The 12,434-nt window shown below is 42.2% G+C and overlaps 1 protein-coding gene across 1 annotated transcript in view; it reads left to right on the plus strand.

Annotated features, from left to right (window-relative positions):
- The window catches only part of LOC140460903 (uncharacterized), a 261,829-nt gene that overhangs the window by 192,815 nt on the left and 56,580 nt on the right, over positions 1-12,434 (plus strand). The window lies entirely within an intron of this gene.

A 12,434-nucleotide genomic window follows, 5' to 3' on the forward strand; every position in this document is an offset into this window, starting at 1 on the left:
AGGCCATCCATTTCTGTACTTTCAATTCTCTCCAATTAGTATAGTTTTTGCTGCTATATCCTTCAATACCGTTGATGTTCTCATTATCAATAATATTTGTTCTCTCCTCCAATTGCCCATATATATATGATTCAAAATTTCCTTCAATGAATTTAATCTACTTAGTTTCTGCATTTTCGACATTCCCCTCAAATGAAAATGAGGCATGATGAATTTCATCTGAGGATCCATATAACGATTCAACTTTTCTCAAGATGGCAATTGGAATAAATGTGGTTAATTTATTCAATCCAAGGCCGCCATCGCGATTCCTGGCACATAATATCGCGTCTGCGATGGATTGAGGGAGATGCAAAATTTCTTTAACCCTACCTATAATTAAATTATCTAGTTTATTTAAATAATTTTGGGACACCTCAGATAAAATAAGATAACAATATAATCTAGGGATAAAATAAGATTTTAGTAACTCGAATTTTTGTACTGGCTTTAAAAAGGACTTTTTAAGATTTATTATCCAATTACCTAACTGATCCTCTCAATGAGATTGGCTTATGCCAATCTATGGGTCAATTTTTGCCCCCAAATATTTATCAGTATTACCTGGCTCTATATACTGTATTTCCATCTCATTAAATTTCCATTTTACCCGACTATTATAAATAAACGTCTTGTTCTTATAAATAAAATGAAAACCCTTTGTCTTTTTCCTGTTGACTTCCAGCCCAGTGTTATTACAGAATTTTTCTATGAGTTTTAAATTGTGTACTATCCCTTCATCTGATTGGCTAACTAGGGCTATATCGTCTGCAAAACCAAGGGACACACAGTGGTGACTATCACCTTCAGGGCCTAAAAAAAATCCCCTTTTTAACCTCTTCGAGTGTACTGATGAGGGGGTCCATTATAATGTTAAAAAGTATAGGTGACAAAGAGTCACCCTGTTTTACCCCTTTTAAAATCTTTATCAAATTAGTCTCACAATTAAAACCCTTAATTACTGTAAAATTATTATACAAATTTACGATTAATTTAATAAAGTCTGGGGGGAGCTGTAATTTTTTAAGCGTGCTAATTATTAATTTATGCGCCACCGTGTCGAAGGCTTTCCCCAAGTCTACAAATACTATTGCTAATTCTCTTTTCTTTTTCTTGGCTCCATTGATAACATTACTGAGGATTTTAATATTTTCCTTGCAGCCAGCAACTCCAGTGAGGAACTATTTTTGACATTTATTTAAATCTATTATCGTTAATCTCTTCACGATAATTTTTGTAAAAAGTCTTAATAAAATCGGGCCTATCGTTATCGGTCTCCAGTTGTTTATATCTTTTTAATCCGTCTTCATCATTAATTTTTGGAATTAATACAGTTCTACATATCTTTATGGAATCAGGGATATTACCCGTTTTTAACCAAATAGAAAAGATTCTCGGGATTACCCTATTATCTTTATTAAATATTCCAATTGTGTCCTTGACCAACATCTGATCCAACCCCAGCGTGATTCTAATATTCATTGCCTTAACGGCCTGATTGACATCTTCCACCGAAATCGGGCTGGTCAGCATGTTGTTCAAGGTACTATCTATATTACCTTTATATTTGGCTAAACCTCTTAGATTACTGTTTTCATTGGGAATTGATAGTCCATTACTAAAATATTCTTCCAATTCATCCTTACTTAATGGACAGACACATTTAGTTGGAGCTCCCATCAATGGTCTCGCTAGATATTGTCTTTTTTTTTAATATAGCGCTGCGTTTCTTTAAATTGTCCTTTTTTCTTGCTATATCTCTTTCTAGCATTATTAGGTGTTGTCTTATAACTTTGCCTGTTTTCATACTGAGTGTTTCCATTTTTATTTTCAACTTTTTCCTTACCTACTTTTTTTACTATCCTTTCTATTACATAACTTACTAATTATCTCATTCATAATTCCATCATTATCGTTTACCATTATTCACTTATTTTTACTTATTTTGTCCTCAAAATATCTAGTAATTCCATTAAATGATTTTTTAGTCAATTCTGTATTTCCCTTCTCCCTAACATTTCCTAGGTGTTTATTTCCATCTATTATTACATAGAACATAGAACAGTACAGCACAGAACAGGCCCTTCAGCCCACGATGTTGTGCCGATCATTGATCCTCATGTATGCACCCTCAAATTTCTGTGACCATATGCATGTCCAGCAGTTGCTTAAATGTCCCCAATGACCTTGCTTCCACAACTGCTGCTGGCAACGCATTTCATGCTCTCTCAACTCTCTGTGTAAAGAATCCCCTCTATACTTTCCTCCAACCAGCTTAAAACTATGACCCCTCGTGTTAGCCATTTCTGCCCTGGAAAATAGTCTCTGGCTATTCTTTCCTCAATTCTAACATCTGTATCATTATCATTACTAGGGACTATTTCCTTATTGCATGTTTTATCCTCTATTTTATCACTATTTTTATTTTGCTTAATTAATAATCATCTTTTGTCCGAAATCTGTTTCAGCATTTTTTTTGTTTTTAATCTCTCAGCGATTTGTTTATTGATATTTTTACGGCCACTAAATTCTTACTCCAATGTTTTTAATATCACTATTTCGGAGCTGGACCAAACTCCTTTCCTACTTTTTTCTACGCTTTCAGAATTATCCCTTTTATTTTGATTCCTTTTAAATTTCTTAATACAGGGGGTGCATGTGCCTCTCGTGCTGCCCCAAACCTATAGCCGATGTAAATTTTAGAGGACACAGTTCACATTGAAACATATTTCCTATTTCTCCATTTTCCCTATTATTATGACATTTTGGATAGTGACATACGACTGAGTGATAGCTACCTTCCCAGTCGCATTTACTACATTTTATTCTAACCGATTTTGTCCCTTTACATTTATTTAAGTGTTTCCTAAATTGTCCTGTTGTATTTACACAGGACATAATTTACACATAATAATTAAATATCCAATAGATAATTTTACTTCTATTTTATCCTTCTCAATGACAACCGGTGGATTTACCCTAAACTCAATACTCTCTCTCTCTGATTCTCTATTGTGACTAAAATCAAAGGGCCCTTGAAAACTAGAGTTTAAAATTGTCCAACTGTCGAGAGGACGGGATTCGAGAGAGGCCTTCTCTACGGATCTTTCAACTCGACTATGTCTTGTCCCGACTATGCCTGCCTGAGGGCAACCGTGTCGGGATAATCGTAAAGGTCTCATCCGTCTGTGTAGAAATGGATGGCATACTCCTTGTTTGGCTCATACACTTTGTGCACGGTGCCGCCAATAACAACCGTGCGGGGCGGTTATTTGCCCGGTTTCACACCCAACCGGGATCTATGGTGTTCTGCATAATCGTCAAGCTACCAACGTTATCTATTAAATGAACGAAGGTCACCAACCGTCTCGCGCTTCTTCTCGGGTTGTATTCGCCGGCCTGACAAGAGTAATACTCTGGCAACGGAAGAGAAGATTAAAATCCCCTACTATAGCTAAAACTAGCACTGGATAAAATCCATACCAATAAAGCCACGCAGAGCAGATCAAAGCAACTCTCCGTTATTGAGTTTCCTCTGTCAGGTCGTTACCAGGGGGGAACCACTATGAAGTTCGACCAAACTTCACAATCAATAAAAACATGTAAAAACGATTACAAAGGTGACTACGCAGGCAGTTGGGAGACCAACCAACCAAAACAATCTGTAGTCACATCCCCCAGTGTAGGGATCCCAATATAGTTGGCCCAGAGGGGGTATCAAGGGCGTATAAGAGCACAGTATATGTGAATGAAGTTCTTATTTTTCTCTTGAACCCAGTAATTTCAGTGCCTCATTTGAAACAGTGTATCAATTCATTTCGCCCTTTCTCAGGTTACAAGATTATTTTTTCAAAGTTGGAGGCTTTGCCTATCGGGTGTCTTAGGGGAATATCCAATTAAACCTGTTGGACTATAACCTGGTGTTGTGTGATTTTTAACCTTGTACACTCCAGTACAACACCGGCATCTCCAAATTATAGGAGTGTGTGTGTGTTGGGGGAGGGGGGATGGGTGGTTGTGAGAGAATATGTGTATGTGCAAGTGTAAAAAGTCATAAGTCTGTGAGAGGTTGCGTGTGCATGTGGAAGTGGATGTGTGAGTGTATGAGAAAGGGTCTGCATGAGTGTATGGGTCTGTAGTGTGACATTAGTGTGACATGAACCCAAGATACCGGTCGATGCCATCCCCATGGACACCGTACTTGGCTATCAGCCTCTGCTCGCCTACTTTGCATTGTTGCCTGTCCTGATGTCCACTTGGAGGATGGTCACCTGGAGGTCCGAGGTCGAATGCCCCGGACCGCTGAAGTGTTCTCAGACTGGGTCTTTTTAAATTTATAATTTCAGTTAAATCAGACGGAAACCTTTTGCCATAAATTCCGTGTCCTATGATCTTATACTCCACAATCTACCACAGTACCCCTCGAGCCCATTGTAGTAAATTGAGTCCTCCTCCTGTTGAATGAATGAATGAATGAGAGCGGAAAGGGGCGGAGACTCTGACGTTTGTGCGAACCTCTCCGCCAATCCCAAAGTTCGGTGCGGAGGAATCGGTGAACGACGATCTGGGGCGTCCGCAAAGCCGGATGCCATTGGTCAGGTGGAGTAAGGCGCGTTCTGATTGGGCGGGATGTGGATGACACGCGTCACTGAAGGAGGAGACGGAATGAAGAAGAAAAACAAAGATGGCGGCGCGAGGCTGCGGTTTTCTCATCGACTCAGCGGGCGGTTTCTGACGGAGGGAGGGGGGCAGACAGGTATCGTTTACCTCAGAAAATACCTTTAAAATACATTTCAAATTAAAGCCGGAACTTTTCAAACAAAAGTTGTGAAGAAAAGGAGACAGTCCCCGGTGGGGTTTATTGTTTATTTTTGTATAATTTCCGGGGCCCGGGAAGGGGGAGGTGACGGTTACCGGGTGAACGAGAAAACAAATTAAAAATGTCGGCGGTGGAGGAGAGAGAGCCGGCGCCCGCGGCTTCTTCGGCGGCGGCCGGAGCCCAGGAGCTCAACAACCCCCCGGAGCTGGAGGAAGGTCCGAGCTCCAAGAAGCGGGGGGTCCGGCTGGAGGCTGGATTTGCTCAAGGCTTGTATCTATTAACTTATTTAAATGGTACCTACTGTATGGGGCTATGGTTTACATTAAAACCGGAGGATCATGTCAGAGTGTTTGTTTATATTTAGCAGTTGTAGTTGGTAAAATACACTCCCTGGAGGAGCACCTTCTGTGATGCTGCATTTCTTGCCTTCTGCCCTTCCCCCATTTGTTATCTCACATCTCGATTTTACATTTTATTTGGTCAAATTTAATTTTATATTAATGAGACTTGGTATTCACTGTGTTATTAATTTGTTTGTTGGATTATTGTAAGAAAAAATTAATGGTGTCATGTCATTTCTGATGTCAGAGTTTGACATTGAATGTGCAGATGTGAATATCAGTAAGTTGTGAAAATAAATCAAGAACTTGTGGTTCTAACAAAAAGCAGTTGTTCACTGATATTAATGGCATTGTCTCATTTGAGGATGATGACTTGAGTCTGACTAACAAACCGTTTCATGTAGTCACCCAATTTAATTAAAATTTTCTTTAACTTAATTAAAGAAAATAACTCTGGCAATCTAAGATTTGTACAATTTGTTTATAAGATTTATTTATACGTCCATTGCTCTCGATGTGGTCTCTGCCACATTGGGGAGACTGGACGCCAACTTGCAGAACATTTCAGGGAACAGCTCTGGGACACCAAAACTAAACAACCCCACCGCCTTGTGGCTGAACGCTTTAACTCCCCCTCCCAATCCGTCAAGGACACGCAAGTACTCTGCTGCCTCCCCCTTCAAGCTCTAGCTACCTGATACTTGTTGGAAGAACACCTCATCTTCTGCCTTGGGACCCACGAACTACATAGGATCAATGTAGATTTCACCAGTTTCCTTATTTCCCCTCCCCTTCCCCCACACCACACACCTTGTCCCAGATCCAGAGTTGAAAAATGTGGTACTGGAATAATGCCGAGAGGCCATGCCTCTCGGAATTCCCTGGCTGTTCTCTGGCATGGCACTCATCCACAGATTCGATCAACAAACAGATTGACCTGGACCCAATATATCGGCCACTGCAGCGGACAGTTGGAACTGACAAAGGGAAGCGGCAGAGACAAACCACTATAAATGCCGGAGGAAACATCACAGAAGCACTTCACAAGAGGCTCCCAAGCACCGAGGATATCACCTAGACAGGGGATGAAACGTCTGCAACAAAAATTCCCAGCTCGGCAAACACAATCACAACGAGCACCCGAGCTACAAATCTTCTCACAAACTGAAAATCTGGGAATGAAGCAATGTGTCCACCTTTCCATTCCTTATCCTGGGAGTGAGAGAGAAGGGGGGGAAAGCACTGTTCACTTGCAGCAACGGGAGGCAGAGATTATGAATCCAAGCAGGGAGCAGACTCTGCAAAAGTCAGTTTCAGTCGGCTTCTTCTGAAATATTGTGTGCAATTCTGGTCTCTCGCCTATAGGCAGGATGCTGTGAAACTTGAAAGGATTCAGAGAAGAGTCACAAGGCTGTTGCCAGGGTAGGAGGGTTTGAACTACAAGGAGAGGCTGAATAAGATGGGGCTGTTTTCCCTGGAGCATCGCAGGCTGAGTGTGTGTTTTTTAAAGAGGTTTATAAAAACTTGGAGTGAGGACGGGGTGAGTAGACAAGGTCTTTTCCCTGGGATAGGGGGAGTGCAGAACTCGAGGGCATAGGTTTAGGGCGAGAGGGGAAAAATTTAAAAGGGACCTTGCAGTCAACCTTTTTTTGCAGAGGGTTTTGTGTGTATGGAATGAGCTGCCAGAGGAAGTGTTGGAGGCATCTGGATGGGTATATGAATAGGAAGGGTTTAGAGGGATATGGATCAAGTGATGGCAAATGGAACTAGACTAATTTTGGATATCTGGTCAGCATGGACAAGTTAGATTGAAGGATCTGTTTCTGTGCTTTATGTCTCTGACTCTGTGACTGGTGAAAAGCATTTGTCGAAACATTTATGCAACAGAAAATTATAAGAGAGTAAAGATAAGCCTCACGTCGTTGATCCATGAATCCTGGTTGTATGGATGTATTTCCAGTAATAGAGTCAGTATAGCATGGAAGGAGTCCAAAAGACGGCTTCTTTTACAAACAGTCACACTTAAAACTTAAATCTGAGTCTTTTGGAAATGTAAGACAACCGTGCGTTATAAATATAAGACGGATAAGTCTGGGGTATATGTTACATATTTGATGGAATGTTTATGGCTCTAAAAGCATGATTTGCAGTGTTTCTGGGCTCATAATTTTGTACTGCAGAATATTGTATATCTTCAGTAAGAACGTCAATACTGCACGATAGATGTTCATTCAGCAACTTGAGTGAACTCTTCATGGAGTATGCAATCCACCACATTACCCTGCTGTATACATTTACATATAGATCAACACAAAGATCTTGGGTATTAAGAGAGGAAAGAATGTTCCACAGAAACTAGAATTGTGTGTTCTGATTTTCTATTGTGGACTGACAGCGATGACCTTTGTAATATTCCTGTGGAAAGAGATTGCAAGAGAAGAATTTAGAGGCAGAAATCTCAGACCAAACAAGTCTGACAGTTGGTTGATTCACCAGGACTTGGATATTGATGGCCTTGAAAACAAAGGGGAGAAGGTCTGCCTGCTTTGTTAGGTTTTAAACGTCAGTGTGACTGGAGACTCAGTCTCACATACCCACACACCAGAGTCGTGATTGGAACATGCTTTACAGACTGAATGAGAGAGTCCTCCAATGATCAGAGGGTTCACCAGTAACACCACGCATATGCTGTAAGTGTGAGCGAGTTTCAACTGATTGTTGAACCTGGAGAAATATGAGGACACCTGCACCATGGAGAAATCATGAAAATGCAGGGAGTGTAGGAATGGTTTCCCTTCCCCGCCTGCGCGATATTCATCAGCATTTGCACACCGGGCAGCGGCCATTCACCTGCATTCAGCACGGGAAAGGCTCCACTCAGTCGCATCACCTCTTGGTCCGTACCGGGGAGAAACTGCTCATCTGCCCTGTATGCTGAAGCAGATGAAGGACATTTTTTTTTATCCTGGATGGAGCATACTGCAGGTATACCTGAAATAGATACATTTGTCTCTATCCCATTGAGTCTCCAGCACAGGGCCAGGCCAAGCTGCTCAATTGGTCTCTGTGTTTATTCTCCACCGGAGCCTCCATCCACCCCTCTTCATTGCTCCCCCATCTCCCCTCCATCAGCATAAAGGTATCCCCCACTTTTCGAAAGTTCACTTTACATTACTTCACTTTTACAAAAGACCTACATTAATACCTGTTCTCACAAACCGAAAGAAATCTGAAGAGGATTGTCGCTTTTACAAAGAAAGGCATAATATAAATTAATTCATGGTAATTGCTTCTTTGCTTTAGGCCATTTCGCCTTATGAAAGGAACACTCTATTTTCAAATAGTGGGGGAAAGCTGTATCAATACAATACAGCACAATCACAGGCCCTTCTTATTTAGTTTAGGCACCACCTCCAAGCCTGTGCTAATTCTTAATCCTTACTTAGATCTGCTATTTATTGCCCATGTTTGGTTTCTGTTCCTCTGTTCACCTCCCGTTCATGCGTCTTAAATGTTGTTAAGGTGCCTGCTTCCACTACCTGCACTGGCAGTGCGTTCCAGAAACCCACCATCCCTCTGTGTAAATTCCCCACCCCCACCACTTCTCCCCCAAACAGTCCCCCTCTCACCTTGAACCTCTTTTATTTGACTTTTCCACTTTGCAGGGAAAAAAACACCTCTGACTATCACAGAATCCCTCCAGCGTGGAAACAGACCATTCAGCCCAACAAGTCAACACTGGCCCTCTAAAGATTAACACGTGGAGTCCCGTTTTCTTACCCCCATTATCGACATTTACTCCTGACTAATGTACCGAACTTTCACATCCCTGAACATTGGTGGAATTGACACACAGACGATCCAACTTAACCTGCCTCTCCCTGGACGCTATGGGTAATTTAGCTTCGCTAATCCTAACCGATACAAGTTTGGATTGTAGGAGGAAGCCGGAGCACCCGGAGGAAGCCCACACAGACACGGGAGGTGGGGTGCAGGGACAATCTGCCAACTCCACACAGATAGTTGCCTGACACTAAAATCGAACGCAGGTGTGCAGAATAAACAGCTGTAATGTAACTCTTACACTGAAGGAAGCGTGCTGTGTACCTTCTTGACTACCATGCCTACCTGCATTACCACTTCCATGGATCTATATGCCCAGATCCCTCTGTATGCCAGTACTCCTATGTGTTCTGCCATTTATCATACAATTCTTATACTTCCTTCATCTCTATCGAGCTTCACCTTAACTGTCTTTCTCTCTTCATCTCTTTTTTTCCCCCTCCACACATCAGCATATCATAAGACCATAGGAGCAGAAATTAGGCCATTCAGCCCATTGAGTCTGCTTCGCCATTCAATCATGGCTGATAAGTTTCTCAACCCCATTCTCCTCGTAACCCTTGAAACCTTTGATACTCAAGAACCGATCTATCTCAGTTTTAAATATACTCAGTAACTCGGCCTCCGCAGCCTTCTGTGGCGGTGAATTCCATAGATTCACCACACTCTGGCTTAAGAAGTTTCTCTTGCCTCTGTTCTAAAGGTCTTCCCTTGATGCGAAGGCTGAGCCCTCAGGTTCTAGTCTCTCCTCCGAATGGAAACATCTTCCCAACATCCACGCCATTCATTATTCTGTAGGTTTCCATTAGATCCCCTCTCATCCTTCTGAACTCCATGAAGTATAAACCTAGAGTCCTCTAATGTTCTTCATATGTTAAAGTCTTCATTCCTGGACCATTCTTGTGAACCACGTCTGAACATGTTCCAGGGCCAGTACATCCTACCTGAGATATGGGGCCCAAATCTACATACAGTACTCCAATTGTGGCCTGACTGGAGCCTCTCAGAGCCTCAGAAGTACATCCCTGCTTTTATATTCAAGTCTGATCAAAATATTTACCTTCCTAACCACTAACTCAACCTGCAAGTTTACCTTGAGAGAATCCTGGAGTAGAACTCCATAGTTTCTTTGCACATCAGATTTCTGAATTTTCTCCCCATAATCCTTCTGTTCCAGAGTAGCAGCAGAGATTTCCAGACACCTCGATTGTTTTCAGGGATACCAAAGGATCTTGGGAATTGCCAGTATCTCAGGCGAAGGCAGATGGGAATGTGGTGTGGTCCTTTAAACTGCAGAACTTTCCAAATTCCCTGAGTCAGCAGGAACTCTTTCTGGACCAAGAAACAAAACGGCCACTGAGAAACTGCTACATCAGAAGACCTCAGAGGCAGAAATTAGGCCATTCAGCCCATTGAATGGTGGAGTAGATTCAATCATTCTAAAGTATCAAGGGTTACGGGGAGAATTGGGTTGAGAAACATATCAGCCATGATTGAATAGTGGAGCAGATTCAATGGGCTGAATGGCCTAATTTCTGCTAGTTAACCATCCCTGGGAAGAAGGACGCAAAACAACGAGCTGTTTCCTGGGACAGATGAGCGAAGTGTTTAATAAGCTCATGACAAAAGGACAATTAAGTTTGTCTGTGGAAGGAAGGCCCTGACGTAAAGGGGTTTTTTTGCAGGAAAGGCTGTACCAAGCAAACCACTAAACCTCGAGGATAAGAAGGTAAGCGACAGACCGGAGATCTCCAGAAATGTGGGGAGGTGGTGTTAGAATCTAAAGAAGCATCACATCACAGATTTGAAAGCGAGGAATCTCCACCAGAATTCAACCTCAGAATGAAGTGGCAGCGGTACTTGGAAGAAGAATGCTGCATTGAATCCCTGGACACTTCCAGAGACAGATACTTTTGGTGGAAATTCAGTTAAATTCTGCCATCAATTGGGTGATAGCCAAATTGTGAGGTTGAACTTGGTTACTTGAGGAGTTTTATTTTTGGTTGCTACATACAATAAAGTGTAAATCATTGTTTCAGCAGTTAATTGTGTGCAGTTTCTGAGTTAAGAGCCAAATTGAGGCGATTCACCCACAACCACAGAGAGAGGCTGGGATTCATGTTGACTCCATTGCATTCAGCAGTACATCACGTCAATACTCTTATAAAGCGAAGGCTGACAGCACCACCTTTCTCAAACAGAAACACCCAGAGGACCGTGTCACCTAATAATCTGTAAAATTAGCATTAAAAGTGGTGTAAACGTCTCTAGTGATAAGAATAAATCCCCAACACTTTAAAATCAACAATCAGCTATTTATTTGTCCAACTCTCACGTTGAACAAAACTATTAACAAACTGGATACAGGCCAGGAGCAGATGGGTGGCACTAGTTTAGTTGGGGATCATGGACTGGTTGGTCTGAAGGGTCTGTTTCCAGGCTGCATGACTCCATAGCACGGAATGAATGGGGATCCATCCCAAAGATGATAAAGGTTTCAAGCACCACCTTAGGCAAATGTGTGGACTCCCTCCAGATAACTGAGGGCAGTGGGGCACTGTGAGGGTCAGTAGATCAGTCAGCCAGCCAGTTCTCTCCAGGAGACTTGTCTCTCAAGAAAGGAAGTGGTTTCCTGCCCCATCAGCCAGATTATCCAGTTTGGATTAGGTCCTATATTTCCAACAAAATATGTAGACAGGGCAGTGTCTATAACAAATATGTTATTAAACCTGGAAGAGTGCTGAAGACATACACAAGGATGTTACCAGGATTCAAGGGTCTATGTAAAAGGGAGAGGTTGGACAAGCTAAGATATTTTTATTTAGAGCATTAGAGACTGAGAGGCCCTGAGAGAAGTGAAGAGATCGTGAGAGGATGAATGCACTCAGACTTTTACTCCAGGGTTGGGGAAGTGAGGGCTAGAGGGCATCAGTTTAAGGTTCGAGGAAAAAGAATAAAAGGGAATGTGAGGGGCAATGTTTCTTTTTACGCAGAGGGTGGTACACATATGGAATGAAATGCCAGCGGAAGTGGTTGAGGTGGGTCGATTAACAACATTTAAAAAGACATTTCGACAAATACGTGGAAAGGAAAGGTATGGAAGGAAATGGGCCAAGTGCAGGGAAATGGGCTTAGTGTTGATGGACAGTTTGTTCGGAGTGGACCATGTTGGGCCGAAGGGCCTGTCTCCTGCTGTGGGACTCTATGATTCGCATCTCTTTGTCGGTCCGACAGTTTTGAATTTCCAAATGAACACCTCACTAAATCAGGCCGAATAAAATCCAATCTAATTCGTCAACTCTGATGCAGAGGTGCTGGTGTTGAATTGGGGTGGACAAGGTCAGAAGTCACACGGCGCCAGATGAAGTGATGAAGGAGCAGCACTCGTGAAA

The sequence above is a fragment of the Chiloscyllium punctatum genome, chromosome 36, assembly GCF_047496795.1.
Source record: "Chiloscyllium punctatum isolate Juve2018m chromosome 36, sChiPun1.3, whole genome shotgun sequence".
Taxonomy (NCBI): Eukaryota; Metazoa; Chordata; class Chondrichthyes; order Orectolobiformes; family Hemiscylliidae; genus Chiloscyllium; species Chiloscyllium punctatum.